Source organism: Sinocyclocheilus grahami, unplaced genomic scaffold (genome assembly GCF_001515645.1).
Source record: "Sinocyclocheilus grahami isolate Dianchi unplaced genomic scaffold, SAMN03320097.WGS_v1.1 scaffold1133.1, whole genome shotgun sequence".
In the NCBI taxonomy this organism is placed as follows: Eukaryota; Metazoa; Chordata; class Actinopteri; order Cypriniformes; family Cyprinidae; genus Sinocyclocheilus; species Sinocyclocheilus grahami.
In genome coordinates this window covers 21,973-42,659 of record NW_015506312.1, presented here as the reverse complement: position 1 = coordinate 42,659, position 20,687 = coordinate 21,973, and positions in this window count along the sequence as shown.

Genomic DNA, 20,687 nt, shown 5'->3' with positions numbered 1-20,687 from the left:
TGATGAATAGATAGTTCAAAAGATTTAATGCTTCCTTTCTGAATAAGTGTTTTTTAATAAGCAACTAGATAAATATCTTATTTGCACCAACGTTTTAAACAGTAGTGTATTTTTTCACACTTGTTGCAATGCATTATGAGATTGCATTCGCTGCCATGTACAATGTTTCCAATGTATTTTTTATTTTCTTACCAAAATAAGAAAGCTTAAGAGGCAGCCTACTTAAGTTGCCTACTTTTTGATTTAGTCTTCATTGTGTACTAACTTTGTGTCAACTCAACTCAATGTGAGCTCAGCATCTTTCCCATAATACATGCAACAATGCCATAAAGAGATACGACATACAGTAACTTAACTACATGCAAAGTACTGTTTACATGGACCAAACTCCAAAACATTTGTCCACTTCAAAAATGGATGATGCACACAGCTTCACAGATCAAATAATAAACATTTTTTAGCAGAATCATTGATTAGTGCTTTAACACAAATACTAGCTTAACTTTTGTGCATGTAGACACAGCTATTTTTTGTTAGGTCACATTTTACACCTTAGATACTTAAACTGTATACAATTATAGCCTACAGTATAAGTATACTTAACCTCGAATAGTCCTTTAAAATTCATTCTGGTTTTCTTAAACTCAGAGATGGGGAAGAGCTGGTCGGCTCTTTTCAACAGGGTACCGAGACCAGCCATCAAAACAGCTGACCACTGTGAAGTCCCAAATGACATAAGTTTGCCACTCTGTACATGTCATGTGTGAAATACTGAGGGCCTGTTGTTATTTTTAATCTTTGTATACAGCACCATGGGGTGTCTGAACCAGCCGCAGACATCCCATTGGCTGAGAAATCATCTTCTGCTCGCAATGATAAAAATCTTGATTGTGAAAAGAACTCGTACAAAACCTGCTCCCCTGCTATTTTATCTCTCCGATTCCCATTTTTCACTCTTCCCTTTCTCCTACGAGGCCAACTCTCACTTAGCTCTTTTCTTAACCGTTATTCTGTCTAATATAATGAGTCTAGATAACAACCTTCGCAACAGAAAGAGGGCATTTGAATGCTAAAATAAAAACCATTCTCCATATGTTAACATTAGCAATAGTTTCAACAATTCACATTATAATAGTCACATATGCTTTCATAGTTAGCACTAAACCCAATGCCTCCACAGCTGCCCAGTCTGTTGTTTCTCAACATTTAATTCCAAGTCACATTTTGCCCTTGAAAAAAGTCTAGAGCTGCATTTGCTCAACACACGCTTGCTCTTTTGCTTTACTCAGAGCTAATGGTGCCTTCAGTGTCATCAGAGTCCTGGTCTCTAGGCCTCTCTTTCAACGTGGCATAACACATTTGTGCGAATGCCACGGAGCTGTAATTCAAACTGATTCTCTGAATTTGACAAATGGTCGTTTAGTAGCTCTGCTAAGATCATTGAGACTGTAATATTTCTTAGAGCACATCAAAGCACAGTTTTAATAGAGATGAATCGAATGGAGATCTAAAAGAGTAATCTCCACTGTAGGCCTCGAATATAATCCGCCACTGGCACAAACATCTACACTGCCAGTGTTGGCCTACCACTGAGGCAGCTAATAGGAATAAACCCAACTGACATTTAATGGGTGTTTATTTTGGAGGGAAACTCTGTTCTAAAGGCTGCCGAGCCACTTGTGAAGGTGGCTGGGATGCCTTGTGTATGCTAAATGATGTCTAAGTCTCATGTGTTTGCAGTTAAATCCGCTAAAGAGTCGTCTGAGTTGTTTTGCATTCTGCTTCAGAAGTACTAAACAACTAAAAATACTGGAACCATAGCAACCAGCTACCTTAGACACCTTTTTCCATCTACTCTATAATTTGCTGTAAATGATGCCGAACTCCTATGGACAAACACAAAAAACCTGACCTGCACTACCACAAATGTTCTCAAATGGTGGCCTGTGACATTAACATTTACTGTGGACTGTAATTAAATTAAAAGCTTTTACGTGCTTTAGCAGGCTACTTTGATTCACTTCAGTGGGTGAAAAGAGTAGCATGGAAATAAATACTATAATCGAGAGAGTAGTGGATTGGGATGAAACTTTCTGTGTTTTCGAATCTACTGTATACCTACCAAATAGTACATCCAAAAAATGATAATTTGCAGAGAAGTTACTCACCCTCAGACCTTACAAGATGTAGATGATGCAGATTTCTTCATCTAAACAGATTTGGAGAAATGTAGCATTGCATCAATTGCTCACCAATGGATCCTCTGCAGTGAATGGGTGCCATCAGAATGAGAGTTCAAGCAGTTGATAAAAACAATAAATCACAATAATCCACAAGTAATCCACACCACTCCTGTCCATCAGTTAATGTCTTGTGAAGCGAAAAGTGGTTTGTTTTTTGAAAAAAAAAAAAAAAAGCCCTTTTAAATTTAAACCATCACTTCTGGCCAAAATACCATAATCAGTTCATAATCTATAATAACACTTCGTCCAGTGAAAAAGTCCATCCCTGTTATCCTCTGATATCAAACCCTAGCTTCATTTAAAATACATTTTTAATCAAATTGTATTTGCAACATTTTCTGAAATTTACGGTAAAAATACCGGCGGCTGTGGTTGCCAGAACTTCACCGTAAAAAATATGGAAGCAACATTTTAGGTTTTACAGACTTAACTTAAATTCACAATAAAATACCGCATTTCATTAACTGATGTAATGTTAATAAACCAACATATTGAAGTGTTAATATCTGTTTTGAACCATTGTAATGCACTGATAACCACCAAAAACTGGTGGTGATGAGAAAGTCACACGATGAACCAAAGCTCATCACAAACAGCTTTTCTATGAGCTGAGGAGGGCAATACTTATATATAGAAGGTGCACACGGTGTCATTCACACAAACACTAAACACCATCATGGTGACACACATGATACTGAAATAATGCAATAAACATTCATTTAACAACATTAGATGTAAGATTAAACCCTAACGTACACAACTGATAAGAAAAAACTAAGAAGAAACGTTATTTCAACAAAAAAACAAAACAAATATGAAGTGTCATGCAGGGAATTCTGGGAGTGTCAATTTACGAGTTTTCAGTATAAATTATACAATGACTGTTTCTTTTTCACTTCCAAAAAACGTATTTTTAATAGTATTTTACTGTAAAATTACATTAAATGTAATTACATTTATTCACCGTATATAGTATGGAAACTTACTGTTAACCAGTTAACAGGTTTTTACTGTAGCATTTTTACAGTCTTTTACTGTTAAAATCACAATCATTTTTTACAGTGCGTATAAAAATAAGCAAGGACCATAAATTAACTTGGGTTTTTAAATAAAACCATTAAACTCCAGTCCAGTGTATTGTTTATAGATTTTAACATCATCTGGAGCAGACAGTGTCACTGTGCATGCAAAAACACGGTTCATCTGTATGCTTTGACTTTAAAATGTCCAATGTAAAAACTAAACCAATGCTCTTGGGTTGAAGAAGCATGTAAAAAAACACTTACCATACTGGACAGGACATGCATTTCAAACATTAATGAATAATCAAAGCTGCTAAATCTAATTGTGCAGAAACATTTGCAAAGCATTTGGGTCAGAGAATAACAATTAGTTATTTGCACTTGTCTTCATCCAGCAAAGGTTGATGGTTTAAGTAATTATGTTTATATCAATCAAATATCTGCAGTCCAGCGGATAAGATTCCTCTTTGATCAAAGAACAATTTCAGTCCTGTGCTCAATTCCCTAACTCAATTCCACATTCAATCACGAAAAGAAACATTTATTTTAAAATGGTCTGCACTGAACGTTTTTCTCCTTCTTGTTATATTAAACTTGAATCACAAAAATGCCTCATTTTTATTGGGTAAAGTAAGTCAGTTTTATGAGGACGTGCAAATATGTGTGACCTCAAAGCATTTCTTTCCTGAGGAAGCGAAATATAACAGTGGCATTGTAACTGCAAGAGAAAATAAAATATTCCCACTAAAGCCATCTAGATTTATTTAAGAATTTAAATATTTACCCTTTAGCCAACATAGACTTTTATACACATACCAGGCTCACTTTTACCTCACACACTGTACTCTATATACACAAACACAATAAGCTGTCATAAACACAATGCATCATGCAGGTCCCAATTATCCTTTCACTGTAGAATATATTTATGCACTTAATATGACAGTAAACAAAAGTTATACAATACTTTCACTCTCCTCATATATATATTATGGGTGTTGGCATAAATAAAACATCATATCTAAGATGATACTGAATGTCTGCACATCATGTAAATTGCATGTTTTGATTATGTCTAAGCTATGTCTCTGTGCCACAGACCTTTCATTTGACATCTCTGAATTATTTATTTATGGATTCATCTATTTTGCACTTTTTCATGAAATGGTCTGCAAGCATTTGTGTAATATACACTCAGATATGTAAATAAAATATAGTTCATAAATAGTACATAATTTATTTTAATTTAACATACATTTATGATTCCCTATCACGATACATAAAGGGACTACATTTATATATATATATATTTATTTATTTATTTCTAACAGTGGGGAAATGAAACCTAATAGTGATGCATTACAATGGCTCAGTAAAAACTAATTTATCAGGGCAAATGCAATATAATCTTACTGAACAATTCTGTTTCATTGTTTCATTATAATGTTACAAATTAGACTTTAATATTATTTATACGCTGTAGAACAAACAGCAGAGAAACACAATCTCTTATTAAATTAACTGTGTTAGAAAGAACTTGATGACTTTAGTTAATTAACAGTTTGTTTCTGTTTTTTCCCTGTAGTTTGTTTCCCATGCAAAAAAAAAAATATATATATATATATATTTTAAGCTTTGCCTTTCAATTCTCGCACTATTTCACATGGACATTTTTATTTCTCCCTTTTCAATATTTTATGTTGACACTATTTACAATGAAACTCTCTCCGAGGCCTGAAGCCACACATATATGTCACACAACACTGTTTGTAACCCATTCTGCTTTCATTCTAAAATGGTTTATATATTGCTTTGAGGATATTTGTAGTTCAGAGGCACAAACTGCTGATGAAGTGGCAAAAGATAAACCTGCAAACAGCCCGGCTCATTGATTATGACACCGTCACGTGAATGAGAGACGCTGTTCACTCACCAGAAGTGTGACTGATTAACACATGGAAATTTATGCTGAAGGCTGACGTTACATCTTTATTTTCACATATTAGAGAAGATGCTGCAGTGCACATTAATGGCGGTGGAGATCTAAGCGATGTTTAAGCACTCAGCTGCCTCTTCAGTATTTTCTAATTAAAGGCAATGCAGGCTTTTGCAGAATGGAGCAATAAATCACCCATTCTCAGGTGCATTGCCCATGTGATGGCATTTTACTGTCAGTTAAAATGACTGGGCCTCCCCTCAATATTTCCGAGCAGAAATAACTCAACTGAAAGTGAAAGAAAAAAGCAAGCTCACTTCACATACACAAATTAGGCCCTACATGGCCTACACTAGGCATTCCCCTTGATCCCTTCAAGTACAAAAGTCAAAGACCAAACCACACCGAAGTTCAAGTCTGTTGACTTTGGGTGCAATATTTTTACACTGTCTTGAGTGCTGAAGCATGAATGTAACTACAGTATGGACAGAGCTGGGTAGTAACGGATTACATGTAATCTGGATTACATAATCAGATTGCAAAAATTAAGTACTTGTAATAAGATTAGATTACATTTTAAAATACTTGTAATCAGTCAACAGTTTTTATTGATTACATGATTACATATTTTTCTATTTAAATGAGTTAGGTCAAACGTAATGTAAAAGTAGTCTGATTATATTACCTGAAATGTGTAATGTAATGGATTAGGTTACTAACTACAATTTTTGTCATGTAATTTGGAATCAGTAACAGACTACAATTTGTAAGTAATCTAACCAAGTTTCCCAGTAATTCATTTACCCAGTAATCTAACCCAGCTCTGAATATGGGCTACATGATTTGGTGTTCAATTTCTTTTCTGTATACCCTGTTGAAACTTATGCTGGTTAGGTATGTTTTAAAGTATGGTAGCTGATTTGAGCTGGTTTAACGTATGGTGACCATATGTGCCATTTTCCCAGGATCGGTGTATGACATCAAAATACCTCGAGAGCATTTTGAAAGCATAAGGAACCGTCTGTATGGTATTTTGATGTCATACACCAATCGGTCTGCACACGCAACAAAGCCAAAACCTAGATATTTTAGGCAATATAGAAATCCTGGCCAGGACGCGTCCTGGGAAAATGGCACATATGGTCACCCTATTTAAGGTGGTTCTGAGCAGGAGCTAATTGCTCAACCATCTTAGGACCAGCACATGACCAGCTCAACCCAGCTGCCGTGCTTCAAAACATACCTAACCAGCATAAACTGTTTTTTTTTAACAGGGTAAATTTAATCGACACATCTGTAGCCTACAAGCTAACTTTCACCAAATCATTGACCCTGCAAATGGACAAAAACGAAATGACTTTTTATTAGTAGAACTGCACATATTCAAATACAAATGTTTCCTTTATTTAGAAACATTTCTCCTGCAAAACTCTACAACTTTACAAACATTGCACTAATCATAACAACAGCAAGCTAATGCTGTTGACTTGAAAATGCAACAAAATTCAAAGACTTGAGAATTGCGAAAAGACCCTTACCTTACACAACGAAAGCCAACTTTGTAATGCATTCAGATGAAAGAACACAACTGGAAACCCACGAACAACCGATTTCAACCAAATAGCTGTTCATTCACACCTAGCAAACAAATAGCAATGCCTTTCATGTTATCCATTTCAAGTAGAAATGATGTCTTTAGACCATTATTTGAGGGAAAAAACTAAAGGGTAAATATTTACCCCGTTGGTATAACGTTGTGGTCTACAGGCCTATACACTTATAGGTTCTATACACTTTTTTATTTTGTTTTTATATTTCTAGCACTTCGACATGCATTTACACTGCACTTACACATGGATTATGAGATTAATGAGTGTTTTCACTAGTTAACTCACCTGAATATGTTCGTAGATTTGTGTTGGATGTCAACAGTTATCTTCGGAATGGAAAATATGGATATTTTGTTTATGAACATCATATTTTTTTTGCTTATTTCAATTAATCTCTTAAAACTAGCGAGCTAAGCCAGTAGTAGTACTGACAGTGTCGTGTAAACATGTATGAAAGCAAAAAAAAGTCTTCACACGCTGCGGCTTCTCTCTCTCCCGACAGAAAGGTGTTTTCGTGTTTTTTGTCTTGTGAGTCGCAGTGTTTTTGTACGTATTCATCGCGTCTATCTGTCTCTAAGCGCGCATACAGTCGTGAGTTTCTGCTCGATGTCATCAGAACCAAATTTTTAGAGTTAAACTCTGCGCACGCCGAAGAGCGGTCTGCTCCGGAGGCCCACACCATCACCGACCCCCACTACTGCATCTCGCCCACAGCGGTGGCGCCACAAGCGGCGCGAGAGGAAGCAGAAGAGGGTCAAGTGCGGAGGTATCCGGGCTAGGCTAGCGGCTAACCCACACAAGCCAGCTATCCCCACCATCGTACTGGCTAACGTACGCTCTTTGGACAAGAAACTGGACTACATCCGACTACTACGCTCAACTCAGAGGACTGTAAGAGACAGTTGTGTTTTTGTGTTCACGGAAAAATGGCTCAACAACAGCGTTCCGGACTGCGCTATTCATCTCAATCAGCTGATATGCTATCGAGCGGACCAAGTCGCGTCGAGGGAGGTAAGACCCACGGCGGCGGGCTTTGTGTTTACATCAATGATGCGTGGTGCCGTGATGCTGTTGTGGTCTGCAAACACTGCTCACCCCTGGTGGAGTTTATGATTACTAAGTGCCGGCCATTCTATCTACCGAGGGAATATACAGCAATACTGCTCGTTGCTGTATACATCCCTCCCAGCTCCAACAACAGCAACAGGAGCGAGGCACTAAATGAACTGTACCAGCACATCAGTGAGCAGCAGACAGCCCACCCTGATGCTTTTCTAATCTTAGCTGGGGATTTCAACCACGCAGACTTAAAGAGTGTGTTCCCAAAAATACACCAACACATAGACTTTCCAGCACGAGGAAACAACATTCTAGACATTGTTTACACCACCCAGAGAGGAGCTTACAAGGCCCTCCCCCTCCCCTACCTCGGTGCCTCAGACCACATCACTGTTATACTAATGCCTGCATACAGACCGCTCATTAAAGTCACCAAACCAGTTCACAAACAGATACAAGTGTGGCCGGAAGGGTCGTCAGAGGCTCTTCGAGACTGTTTTAACACCACTGACTGGAATATGTTTCAGTAGGCTGCCACATACAATAACACCACAGACCTCCAGGAGTACTCAAAAACTGTCACTGCCTACATCACCAAGTGTACTGATGATGTAACAGTCACAAAGACCATCACTGTCCAGGCCAACCAGAAGCCGTGGATGACAGGGGAGGTCTACTGACTCCTGAAGGCTCGGAATGCTGCCTTCAGAGCTGGAGATGAGGTGGGCCTGAAGACAGCTAGGGCCAACCTATCCCGCGGCATCAGAGAGGCTAAAAGGCAGTAGTCCAGGAGGATAGCCCATCGTTCCAGTGACAGCAGAGACACTCGGAGCCTGTGGCAGGGGATACAGACCATTACGGACTACAAGCCCCCACCACGCACCTGTGACAGCACCATCTCCCTGCTGAACGAGCTGAACGTCTTCTTCGCTCGCTTTGAGGCACAAAACAGCACCACTGCACAGAAGACTCCACCTCCTCCCGGCGACCAGGTGATGACGCTGTCCCCGGACAGCGTGAGGAGATTTCTCAGCAGGATCTATGCACGCAAAGCTCCGGGTCCTGACAACATTCCTGGGTGTGTACTGAGAGACTGTGCAGTGGAACTCACTGATGTCTTCACAGACATTTTCAACATCTCGCTAAGCCAGGCTGTTGTCCCCACATGCTTCAAAGCTATATACTCTAAAAAAAGACGGTGGGTTGTTTACCGTACTCATGTCTGGGTTAAATCGGATCCCTTGTTTGGTTATTCTTAACGTTTATTGGGTTATTTCTATAATAACGCAGCCAGTTGGGCAAAAATGTAAAATTTCAACGGTCGATCTGTGCAACTGAGACAGAAGATACGGTTAATATATCACTTTGTTTCACATGATTCCGAAGTTAAAAATAGTGACGTACAGTACGTTGCGTGAATGAATCACTCTTTTGAGTGATTCTTTTCGGTGAACCGGCTCACAAAGATTGAATGATTAATTCGCGAGTCAGACTCAGTGTTGCCAAGTCCGCGGTTTTCCACTTTAACACTGTTGCCGCGGGTTGTTTTTCATGTCCTCGGGTTGAAGTGACCCCAATAACGTGATATTTAGCCCCTGGAATGCGTATTTTACTGGAGGATCCCCGCCGAAAAACGTCTATTTTACTCCCTGGAATCAGGCCCGGTTCTTGACGGCTGTAGAAAGGTGGGCTGGCAGATATTCTGGGTGGGCATTTTTTAGTCATCATATCATCATTGTCACAACCATGGACTGTTTTGTGTTTGTTTTCTTCCCCATGTGCTCCATGACCTAGTTTTCCCTCGTGTGTGTCATGCCCATATTTGGTTTTGTTCCTGTTCTCGTTTCGTCTGAGTAGTCATTCTGGTCACCTGTGTTCCTACTAATTACCTTGTTATGTCATGTATTTTAGTCCTGGTCTGCGCATTCTGTCGCTGTCGGGTCTACTTTTTCGTCTATGTGTGTTTTTCGTCTACGTGACCGACGAGCCATCGCCAAGGAGTGCGACAGAGCTGAGGATCGCTACAGAGCCAGAGCCTCTCGGATCGTCAGACCAGGTGCGAGAGCCGGCTACAATGCCTGCCACGAGGGAGAGAGCCGCGGACAGTGAGAGTGCAAAGAGGAGCTCCGCCCCCTGCATTGTGGCCGAGGGCGAGCTAATTATGGATCTGGGACAGTGCAACTCCGAAGGAGAGAGGGCCCCCTTTCCTGGGTTAAGCCCTGAAAGCCTGGAGGCTCACAAATGCACGCCTTCCCGACTGCTCCTGCCTCCTCCTCCGCTGTCGTCTGGCAGCCCCTCTGCTCGCCCTCAGCCCACCATTGGTACGGTGCGAGCTCCGCGGGTCTGCCATCCTCCATCATCACCGTGGCTGGAGAATCCCTCGCCTTCACCTCCAGCCTCTAAGCCCCAGACTCTGCCTCGGCCCGTCGACCCAGCGGCTCCACCATTGGCTCCACCATTGGCTCATAGCTCCCTCCTCTTCGCCTTGGCCCATCAGTCCACTGGCTCCGCCGGGCTCCATCAATCCTCCGGCTCCGCCTTGGTCTGTCGTCGACCATTCTGCGTCTCAGGACTCCACTCCTCTGGCTGCGCCTCGTCCCTCTGGCTCTGTCAGGCTCCTCCATCCCTTCGGCTCCTCCTGTCATCTCCCTGGCTCCTTCCTCTGTCTGATCCGCCCTGGTTCCTCCTGTTTCCTCCCTGGCTCCTCCCTCCTTCATCACCTCCCTGGTCTCTGTCTGCCAGCCCCCTCCCGGGTGTCTGTCCTCCTCCTGAGCCTCCTCCCAAGTTCCCACCCGTCCCTCCTTCTGTTGTTGTTACGGCGCGGGATGCGACTTCCAGCAGGGGGGAGTAATGTCACGCCCATGGACTGTTTTGTGTTTGTTTTCTTCCCCACATGCTCCATGACCTAGTTTTCCCTTGTGTGTGTCATGCCCATATTTCCTTTTGTTCCTGTTCTCGTTTAGTCTGAGTAGTCATTCTGGTCACATGTGTTCCTCCTAATTACCTTATGTCGTCATGTATTTTAGTCCTGGTCTGTGCATTCTGTCTCTGTCGGGTCTATTTTGTTTCTGTTTTGTTGTGTTTGCTCCAGTTCCTGATGTGGATTATCCCCTGTGTTTCAATGATTAGACTGTTAATGCCACTTCGCGTCTCCATCGTTCCTTCCGACAGCGTAGTGTGACAATCATATAGTCTAGAAGATATTTGTACTGTAGATATTGCTACATTAACTATATTATATCTACACTAAAAAAAGCTTTCATGGGCAACCTAGAGTAGGCTATCATGCACTTTCACAACAAAATAAAAGTTTTTTCTTTATTGAATAGTAAAAAATACAAGCCTTCTTTGTTCCCTTTCTCTGGATTATTGTTTCACCACTGATTCTTTTCAACTTCTTTTTATATAACAAACAAGGCCGTAATCATGTCTAGAACATTGGGGGGACCAATTATTTTGAGGAAAATATAAAGACCAGTCCTCAATGGTAATGGTACTTATTTAAAGAAACAAAATAAATAAAAGATTTAAATGGATTTAGGGGAATATATTAAAAGAAGAAAAAGGAACAGTAAAAGAACAAGTATAAGAATTTTTGTAATGTAATCAATCTGAACTGGAAAAAATATTTTTATTTTAAAATATGCACCCATTCAATTTCACAGTTGTATTGTTGAAAAAGCAAAACAGAAAAATGCTATTGTCATAATCAATTATGAATTAGATCAAGTAAATGACATACCTGCTTTCTATTCAAAACTGCGGAATTTGACATGAAAAGTCGAATAGTTTGCATCACAGGTCGTTTATGTCATAGAAGGGGAATGCTACAGTTTCTTAAAGTCGAGCCGACTGTTGCTATAGTAACGAATGCAACTTTCATCGCACAAGCTCTTTGCTTTCAGTTTTCATTCTTACATTCAGCATTAACAGCAAGCCAAAAGGGGTAAGCTTTCAACTGAACTGTACAGCCAACATGCATTTCAGACTCTTATATTATGCTCTTGCCCCGTCCATGCAATGAATGCACATTATTGATCGAGTTTTTTTTTTTTTAGAAAATTTAAATTGCTCAGGTAATTTCAGTGGTAGGCTATGATACATATTCATGTAGCCTATTAAACTCCCTGCAACTCGCAAACTCCCTGTGATAGCGCGCAAATATTTCTGACCGTTTTCGCTCGTTGTCATGCCCAGGGGCGTCATGCACTCATTATTTTTGAGGGGGCACGAGTTGGGGGGGTGGGGGTCGTCATGTGATACACAGCAGCCACAACAGCACTTATGTTTCATTTGTTTTTTCCTTTCTATTCGAAACATCCGCAAATGCATTAACTATATCATGAAATATCTTGATTCTCACCAAGATTATGTTGATCTATAGTGGGCGATGGTCAAAGTCTGTTTACTTAATTAACAGATATGGATGTCATGCTATGACATATTTTTAAGTTTATATTTAAAGTGAATTTAACATTGAAAGTAAATTTTAATAAAACGTTGCAAGTTAGGCTAATCATAACACTTTCATTGTACAGAAAGAGAGCAAAGAACATTTACATTATCAAAGAACATTTTCACTGACAGTCTAGAGTTCAAGCACTCTCAAAAACTCCCATTAAAATCACTGAAGCTGTTTACACTATGTAATTAAAGGTAGGGTATGTAATTTTTCAAAAACACTTTAGAAAACTGATTCGGGCCGAATAGCAAAACAAACTTGTAACCAATCAGCAATAAGGGGCATGTCTACTCGTGATGTGAAGGAGAGAGCTTTCAGTGCATGGGACGGAAATTAGCAGAGCCGAGCGACAGAAGGATAGAGATGGCGGATAAAAAACAAAAGAGGAAAACGTCTGTGGAACGATAAGGCAAGAAGTAGGACCCGTGTAAATATCGGATCAGCTTTCCAGCGCTGGAGAGAACTCAAGGAGCGGAGGCCGCGCCGCTCATGTCCGATGTAGACACGGTGTAACATTGGTTTTGCTTTGTTTCACAGAACTAATCGTTGCCTGGGTTGCGTACGTATGTGTGGGGCAGAGCTATCAAAATAGGGGCAAGACCCTTTTGGGGTAGGGGCGTGTTTGTTTTGGTGATTTCAAATATCAACATTGGCTACCAGAAATCGCTTACCCTTCCTTTAATATCTTACAGATTTGTACACACATTTGCACTTTGTTGTTTCTGACAAGAGAATTCGCCAGAAAAAGGTATTCAAGTCAGCGAGCGAGTGAAGAAAACACCGGCATTTTAGTGATGACTCATCTGAACACCTCTGATTGGTCATTGGATTCATAAGCTCAACAGCATCGTGTGTGATTGGTTAATGCGCAGTGCTATAAAAACGCATCTGTCCCTGGCTCAGCGCCAGCCAGCCAATGCAGATTTGAATTTAGCAGCTGATGATATGACGCGCTGATTGTATTAAATATAGAAAATATTAATCTGCTATTTTTTGTCTTTTGGAAGCTGCATTCAAAATCCACTTGGCTCAAAAATCTGAGGCATGACGCCTCTGGTCATGCCTCTGCTTTTCTGCAACAGACTGAAGCACCGCATGAATTCAGCGTGCCTTGCATTCAGCTAAAAAAAAATATGCTGTCATTTTCTGGTGTTATTTTATTATTGTTGGGGCAGTCTCCAGCTATATCTTAAACTTTTCAAAATACAGTCTGCTTCAGATTGGTTTTAATCACTGCATAAAAAAAAAATTATGCAATCTTTATCTAATTCTGATTGGGTGGGCAAGACAGTCATTTGGGTGGGCTCAACCCACCCCTGCCCATGCCTGGAGCCGGCCCCGCCTGGAATGCGATTTTTACTGGGGAACCCACCTCGAAACGTGATTGGGCTAGTTTTGAGTAGCAATTGGGCGGGCTTTGTTGCGAAAACCTGGCAACCCTGATCAGACTGGCCCTGTAGCAGCTGTTCCTGAGCAACTGGTGCGGTTTAGTCCTTGATCATCAAACCATCAGAGCTCGACTATGCAGGGGATTTGACTGATGGATCGAGAAGTAAGTTAGCAGATGAATGCAGCACGTACAGTAAACATACTGGCTAAAAATGGCAATTTCAGAGATGCATATGGATTTGTTTATGCTCCTCATATGACACTCATTTTAGACACCATGTAACCCTAACGCAACAAAAATTATATATCTAAAACAGCGCTTTTATTATATTATGAGTGAAATTGTTCCATAAAGTGTTACTTTTATGAAGATGTTTATGATTTAATTATTATTTTTTGGTACTTTAACTTAAGTAGGCCTACATAATTTGCACAAATCTCTGTTCAAATAAACTGTTGCATAAGCCACACATGGCTTCATGCAGCTGTGTGCTGAAATTGAGGTTCTTAGCCATTGATTTAGTTCAAGGTTCTCAAAACTTGCCCTGGAGGGCCAATGTGCTCCAGAGTTTAGCTCCAAACCCGATCAAACTAAACTTCCTGTGATTTTCTAATGATCCTGAAGACACTGATTAGCATGCACAGGTGTGTTTGATTAGGGTTAGAGCTAAACTCTGCAGGAAAGTGGATCTCGTGGGTCAGATTTGAGGATCCCTGATTTAGTTTAATGTCCTAAGACCATTAATTAACCACAACAGAGCATTTGGGCTGATCTCGAGTCAGTAAGATGCACAGTGTTTGCAACATTATTTGGAGGCATGTACGACAGCCCCTTGTTGGCATTATTTTAACTTATTCTTGAGTCAGTTATGAATATTACTGATTCTTGTTTTGATGCCTGCGATGAGTGACTTTAATTCACTGGGAACTGATTGGATTGTGAAAAACAATTGTGTAAAAAAATAGAGTAAAATTCACTAATGAATTGTTCATAATATGACCCTTAACATGAGGTAAGAAAGTTTAAAGAAAGTTTCATGTTGACTTTAAGGTTATGAGTATGTAAAGAAACTGAAATGGCAGTTTATTAATAGTTTTAAGGATGACTGTACCGTACTACGACAGTATCTCAGCAGCATTGAAAATGACACTTTCTTAAAATCTAATTTGCTCGCACAGTCACAGAACGTACGATGTAATTTTATTGATAAGCGAGGACAGGGACAGGAGACACTTCTTTATCTGTATTGTGCCAGGGAATGTTCTTTTCTGCTCTGGCCTCTACACAGATGGCTATAAGGTGACTGGCATGAATACTAATAACTTACCACTCTTCATAATGCATAATGGGTAGTCTTGAGTGAAGTGTCTAAAGCTGACAAGAATCCAGTTGACAAGATTGCATGACAAGAAGTGCACTTTATGCAAAGTGGCTTGAATGTTCCATTAGCAAAATGTCAGCTGATCTTCTAATGCTCTTTACTTCTCTCACTGCATCCTCACAGACTTGACATTTCTCAGGATCGATATAAGTAAGCAAAATGTCACAATATATTAAAGGTTATTTTCCAAAAGAAAACATTGAATTAACGTTATTTTGTTTCTGAAATTGAAGCGTAAACACCACAAAATATTAAATATTTATTTGATTTATGTTTTACACAAGAAACATTTTTTTGTTACTGGTTTCAGGCCTTATTCTACATGATTATAGGCCTGTTTATCATTATAAATGATTATAATGAATAAAAATATAATAAATAAAAAAAATTGTCATATTCTTAATTTTTAAGCATATTTTTACCTTTCATTTTTTTTCTTAATTATCCATCAATATTTCCATTTGTCCTTGAAAAAGACTGAAGCATGAAACTGTGAACACCCTTTGACTAGCAGTAACTATGACGGGCACTAATTTAAAAAATTTCACTTGAGGCTAATCGTATGGATGATTCAGTCCATCCAATGTTTTGCAGTTGACTCAGGAACTAACTCCTCATTAGATCAGGAGAGGGAGGCAGTGGCTTAAAAAAGCCTCGACACTCAATAGACAAATGCCAGAGAGAAATCATATTAGATTTATTTAAAGCTGAGACGTGTCCCTCCACACTCCCTCTAAACACAAACACACACAGCACACAGACATACAATTAAATGCAATGTACATCTCCTCCATTAAGCCAGAGTACTCCCGGAGCAGGTTATGTTATGGTCATAAGCAAACCAGATCAAAGCATATTTCGCGCTCTGCATAAGTGCTCAAAAATGCTGATTCTGCTCATTAAACCATGTGCCATAACACATGTTTCTCGTTCAATTACACTCTTAAAAATAAAGGTGCTTCAAAAGGTTCTTCAAGCGATGCCATAGAAGAACCATTCAGGCAAAGGTTCTTTAAAGAACCATCTCTTTCTTACCTTTTTGTAATCTGAAGAACCTTCTTTCACCACAAAGAAGCTTTTGTCAAACAGAAAGGTTCTTCAGATGTTAAAGGTTCTTTATGGAACCATTTAGACAAAAAGGTTGTTCTATGGCATCATGAAGCACCTTTATTTTTCAGAGTGTATGTGAAAAAAGATATGGACTTTCATATATAAATTCAGAATTAGTAAATAATTTCATACTTCCTCTAAAAAGTTCTACAAACATTTTGCTAATGTTCCCATGAAGTTATAAAATTGCTTTTTTTTTTATGTTCTCAGATCGCTAACAACATCCAGTTTTTTTTTTCAATGTCTTTTAAAACTTTTTTGTCTTGGTAATGCAAATGCATTGTATCATTTTGAAACATTGTTACTTTTGGATGTTCTTTGGACGTTATGAAAGAAGTAGTAACATTTAGACGAACTTCAAACTAAAACATTTTAGAAAAACCTTCCATGAACTATGTACTATGCACATGATGTTGTGCTAATGTTTTGAGAACATTATTAAAGACCAGATAACTTTGAATGAATAGTTTATTATTGGATGAACTGGATGAACATTTGTTTACTTTCTAACTTTGAGAAAACCCTACCAGAACATTAAAGAGATAGTTCACCCAAAAATGAAAATTCTGTAATTAATTACTGACCCTCATGTCGTTCCAAAGCCGTAAGAGCTTTATTCATCTTCAGAACACAAATTAAGATATTTTTTATTAAATTCGAGAGCTTTCTGACCCTGCATAGACAGCAAGGGAACTACCATGTTCAAGGTCCAGAAATGTAGTAAGGGCATTGTTAAAACAGTCCAGCACTGTTTTGACTCTTTTAACATTGTGGGAGCAGTGGTCACTTGTTCTCAGTTCCTGAGTCAAAACAGATGTACAATAATTGGGCAGGAATGGTTGAAATGTCCAGTAATTAAATGTGAAATGTGTAACCAGCTGGGACATTTGCTGACCTCTGTCTCCTAGACTCCGGCTAGTGTTCACCGTCCTGAATGTGCTTTGAATTTAGGATTTGCACCTGCTCGAGTAAGTAATGGTATTCTATGCAGATAGAAATCCTTTTGTTGAACCCATGGTCAAGTTATATCAGAAAAGAACATTATGTAAATGAACGGCCTTGTGAGTGCAAAACATGTAATGCATCTTAAATGCAAAGCGGTTTTGTTTTATTCACAACATGTCAACTTCGTGCAGAGGAAACGCATATAAAGTTAGGTGGAAAAACACTCAGCAGTGAGCAGTGGAGATTTGACACAACCTATCAGCTTTTCCCTTGGCTGTCTCATCTTTCACGATGAAGTGCATATCCTGGAAGGCAAGGAACCACCATTTTTCCCCTGGGTTGCTGTCGTGATCTTTCACTATCCACTGGTCCATGCTTAAACAAGCACAAAATTACATCTGCAAGACTGGCCAGTTGCTAGAGTCCCTTATTTGATGGCATTCCTGTCGGGTAAAACGTAGAGGGAGGAACTCGATTACAAGAAGTCTTTGCTGTGAATCTCACCAGTGCATTCAGTACTCTTTTTGATGTGATTAATCATCTTGACGGGCAGTCTTGAGTTGACCTGGTAACTTGGTCACTTTGTATAAGTGACACACTCTATTGGCCCAAAAGAAGCCAGAAACTACTTGAGTGAGAATCCAGATATGGAGTGTGAAGTCAGTGGGGTGAAACATATGCTCAACTACCGAGCAGTGTGGGATGTCTCTTCTCTCCTGAGTTTCTTATATGACCCAAAGAAAGAGAGCTCAGGGATGTCTCCCGAATAAGATCTTGAGGAATGGCAGGTCCCACCAGACTGAGATGCCGTTGTACCTTTTGTCCTTGATGTACATCACTGCACCCAGCATCGAGGCACATGAGAATTCAACATTAGTGTAACATCCTGTCTACTAAGATGCTTTCCTCTAGTTGTTGGAAAAAAATAAAGAAAACATTGAATAGAACAGCTGAATAAAATTTGTTAGATTTTTTTCATTTCAAATAAGCATTGTGGTCATTAAATGTCAGTGATACTTTAGGATTGTTTACTAAATAAGTATTGTTTATTAAATGTACTATCACTAATATTATGTACTATTATAGAATTTATAGAACTCTATAGAAATACTTTTAAAGAGATTTTATTTTTATAATTCAATTTTTTTATTTAAATTTGTTTTAGCAATTTGTATGTGATTTTGTCATTTTTATTTTTTATTTCATTTCGGGGTTTTTTGTTGCTTTTTTAATTTCCGTATAGCTTTTAGTAATTTTAGTACTTCACCTTAAGCTAATTTATTTAAATGAGTTAAAACATCTGATTCTTTAAAAAAAATAATCTAAAATGTATATTGTTAATCAATATTAGATATATCAATATTAGATATTGATATTATTAAACTCATTATTTTAGCTTACATTTTAGTAATTGTTTATTTTTATTTAATTTAGTTTTGGGGTTTTTATATTTCCATATATCTTTCATTTTTGTTTTAATTTTAGTACTTCATCTTAAGTTCATTTATTTGAGATACAGCGTCTAAATCTTTTACATAATTAATCTAATATTGATATTAATATTAATAGTATTATTATTAATATTATCAATATTAGATATATCAGCATTAGGTATTAAAGGGATAGTTCACCCAAAAAATGAAAATTAGCCCATGATTTACTCACCCTCAGGGCATTTTGGGCATATCTAACATTCCTCTTTCAGACGAACACAATTGCAAACAGTTATATTTAAAATTGTTTAAAGGCGCAACATAAGTCCCGGGGAGAGAGTGTAGTCTGACGACGGAACAGCACAGGGAAATCACGTGAACTACATCTATAGTTTGAGCCGCCGCCGCTGCAGCCTCCATCTCGCGGAGTTCCTGGTCGGTATACTCTGGTTCAAACAAATATGGCTGGGCAAAAAACGCATTCTCCTCTTGCCTTATATCGAAACCCTCCGACATGTTTGCTTTCTCCTCTGTGCTTCCGCATTTGTCACTCTCTCCGTTATGGCTAGAAGGGATACAGCAAAAACCGGAAGGTAACAATAAATTGAATTTTCTACCTATTAGGTTGTGTTTTATTAACATCTACACCTACCCCAACCCTAAACCTACCCCTTACAATAATGCAAAAATAGTAATTATTGTTGTACAGTGTGAGAAAAATTACGCTATATTGATGTGCACATGCCCAGTAGTTTTTGCTGTATGCCATCTAGCCTTAACCCACTCTCTCCCCGGAGCTTACGTTGCGCCTTCCGCTACGCCTACGTCATACGCTTGAACGCCTTGACGTGAACCCACCTGCTTGAGCGGCCGGAAGCTGGAGATTACAGTTTATACATGCTTAAAAATGCTTATTAACACCCCGGAGCCATGTGGAGTAGTTTTATGATGGATGCACTTTTTTCGGCTTTGAAAACATGGGTACCATTCACTGTCATTATACAGCTTGGAAGAGCCAAGACGATTTTAAATATAACTGCGATTGTGTTTGTCTGCAAGAGGAATGTCAGATATGTCCAGGATTCCCTGAGGGTGAACTATCCCTTTAATATTGCTTTTATTATTTTATGTGCTTTTGTCATTTTTATTTAATTTTACATTTTTATTTCATTAAGTTTTTTATATATATATATATATATATATATATATAGCTTTAATTTTAATTGTAGTACTTTACCTTAAGCTTATTCATTAAATGAGTTAAATCCTCTGATTCTTTTACATTTTTCATCTAATACTGATACTATTTATTGTCCAAATTAATAGTTTTGGTTTCAGTTAACTGTAAAAGACCTGTTATGTCTAACGCTTACTTGAGTTTGTTGACATGATGTTTTGGTGCTCTGAAAGCCTGTCTGAAACTTCTCTCAGAGGAATCTTCATACACAAACCCTGTCTAAGTCACTGAATAAGTGGACAGCGTGGCAGCTGTCTTCGGTGTCAGACACACAGCCGCTGATAGGTGCTCCGCTCACAGTCAGTTTGACTTTATTTTTCATGTGATGCAGAGAACAGAGACCTGTTATGCAGTCCATACACAGACACCCAGTGACCATTGCTTTCCACACACACACAAAAAAGAACAATATGTCACTTTTATAATACAGTAAATGGCACAACCACAGAATCCAAGAACAGCACTATAGAGTTCATGAATCACTTATGAAACATTTTACAAAGTCACTGCCGCCATTGGCATATATGCAACTGTGTGTCAGAGTTAATGCATGACGTTGGGAGTGTTTTGGCATTGACTCATTAGGCAACGTCCCGCAGCCCACCCTAAAGCCCATCTCTTTGCCATCAGTCAGCTTAGTTCCCATGACCAGGAGGGCAGAAAAATGCCTTATTATTTATAGTCACATCTAATCCACACTCCCTGCCACAGTAAATTTTGCCTGATTTGGCCCATGGGTGGTGGTTTTGCTAAAATCTTTTGATTGAATCAGTTTTGACACTACATTTTGAATCCCTTTAAGCAGGCTTAATTTTGTATCTATAATGGATGTGTGCATGCATGCATAATGTATGCCTGT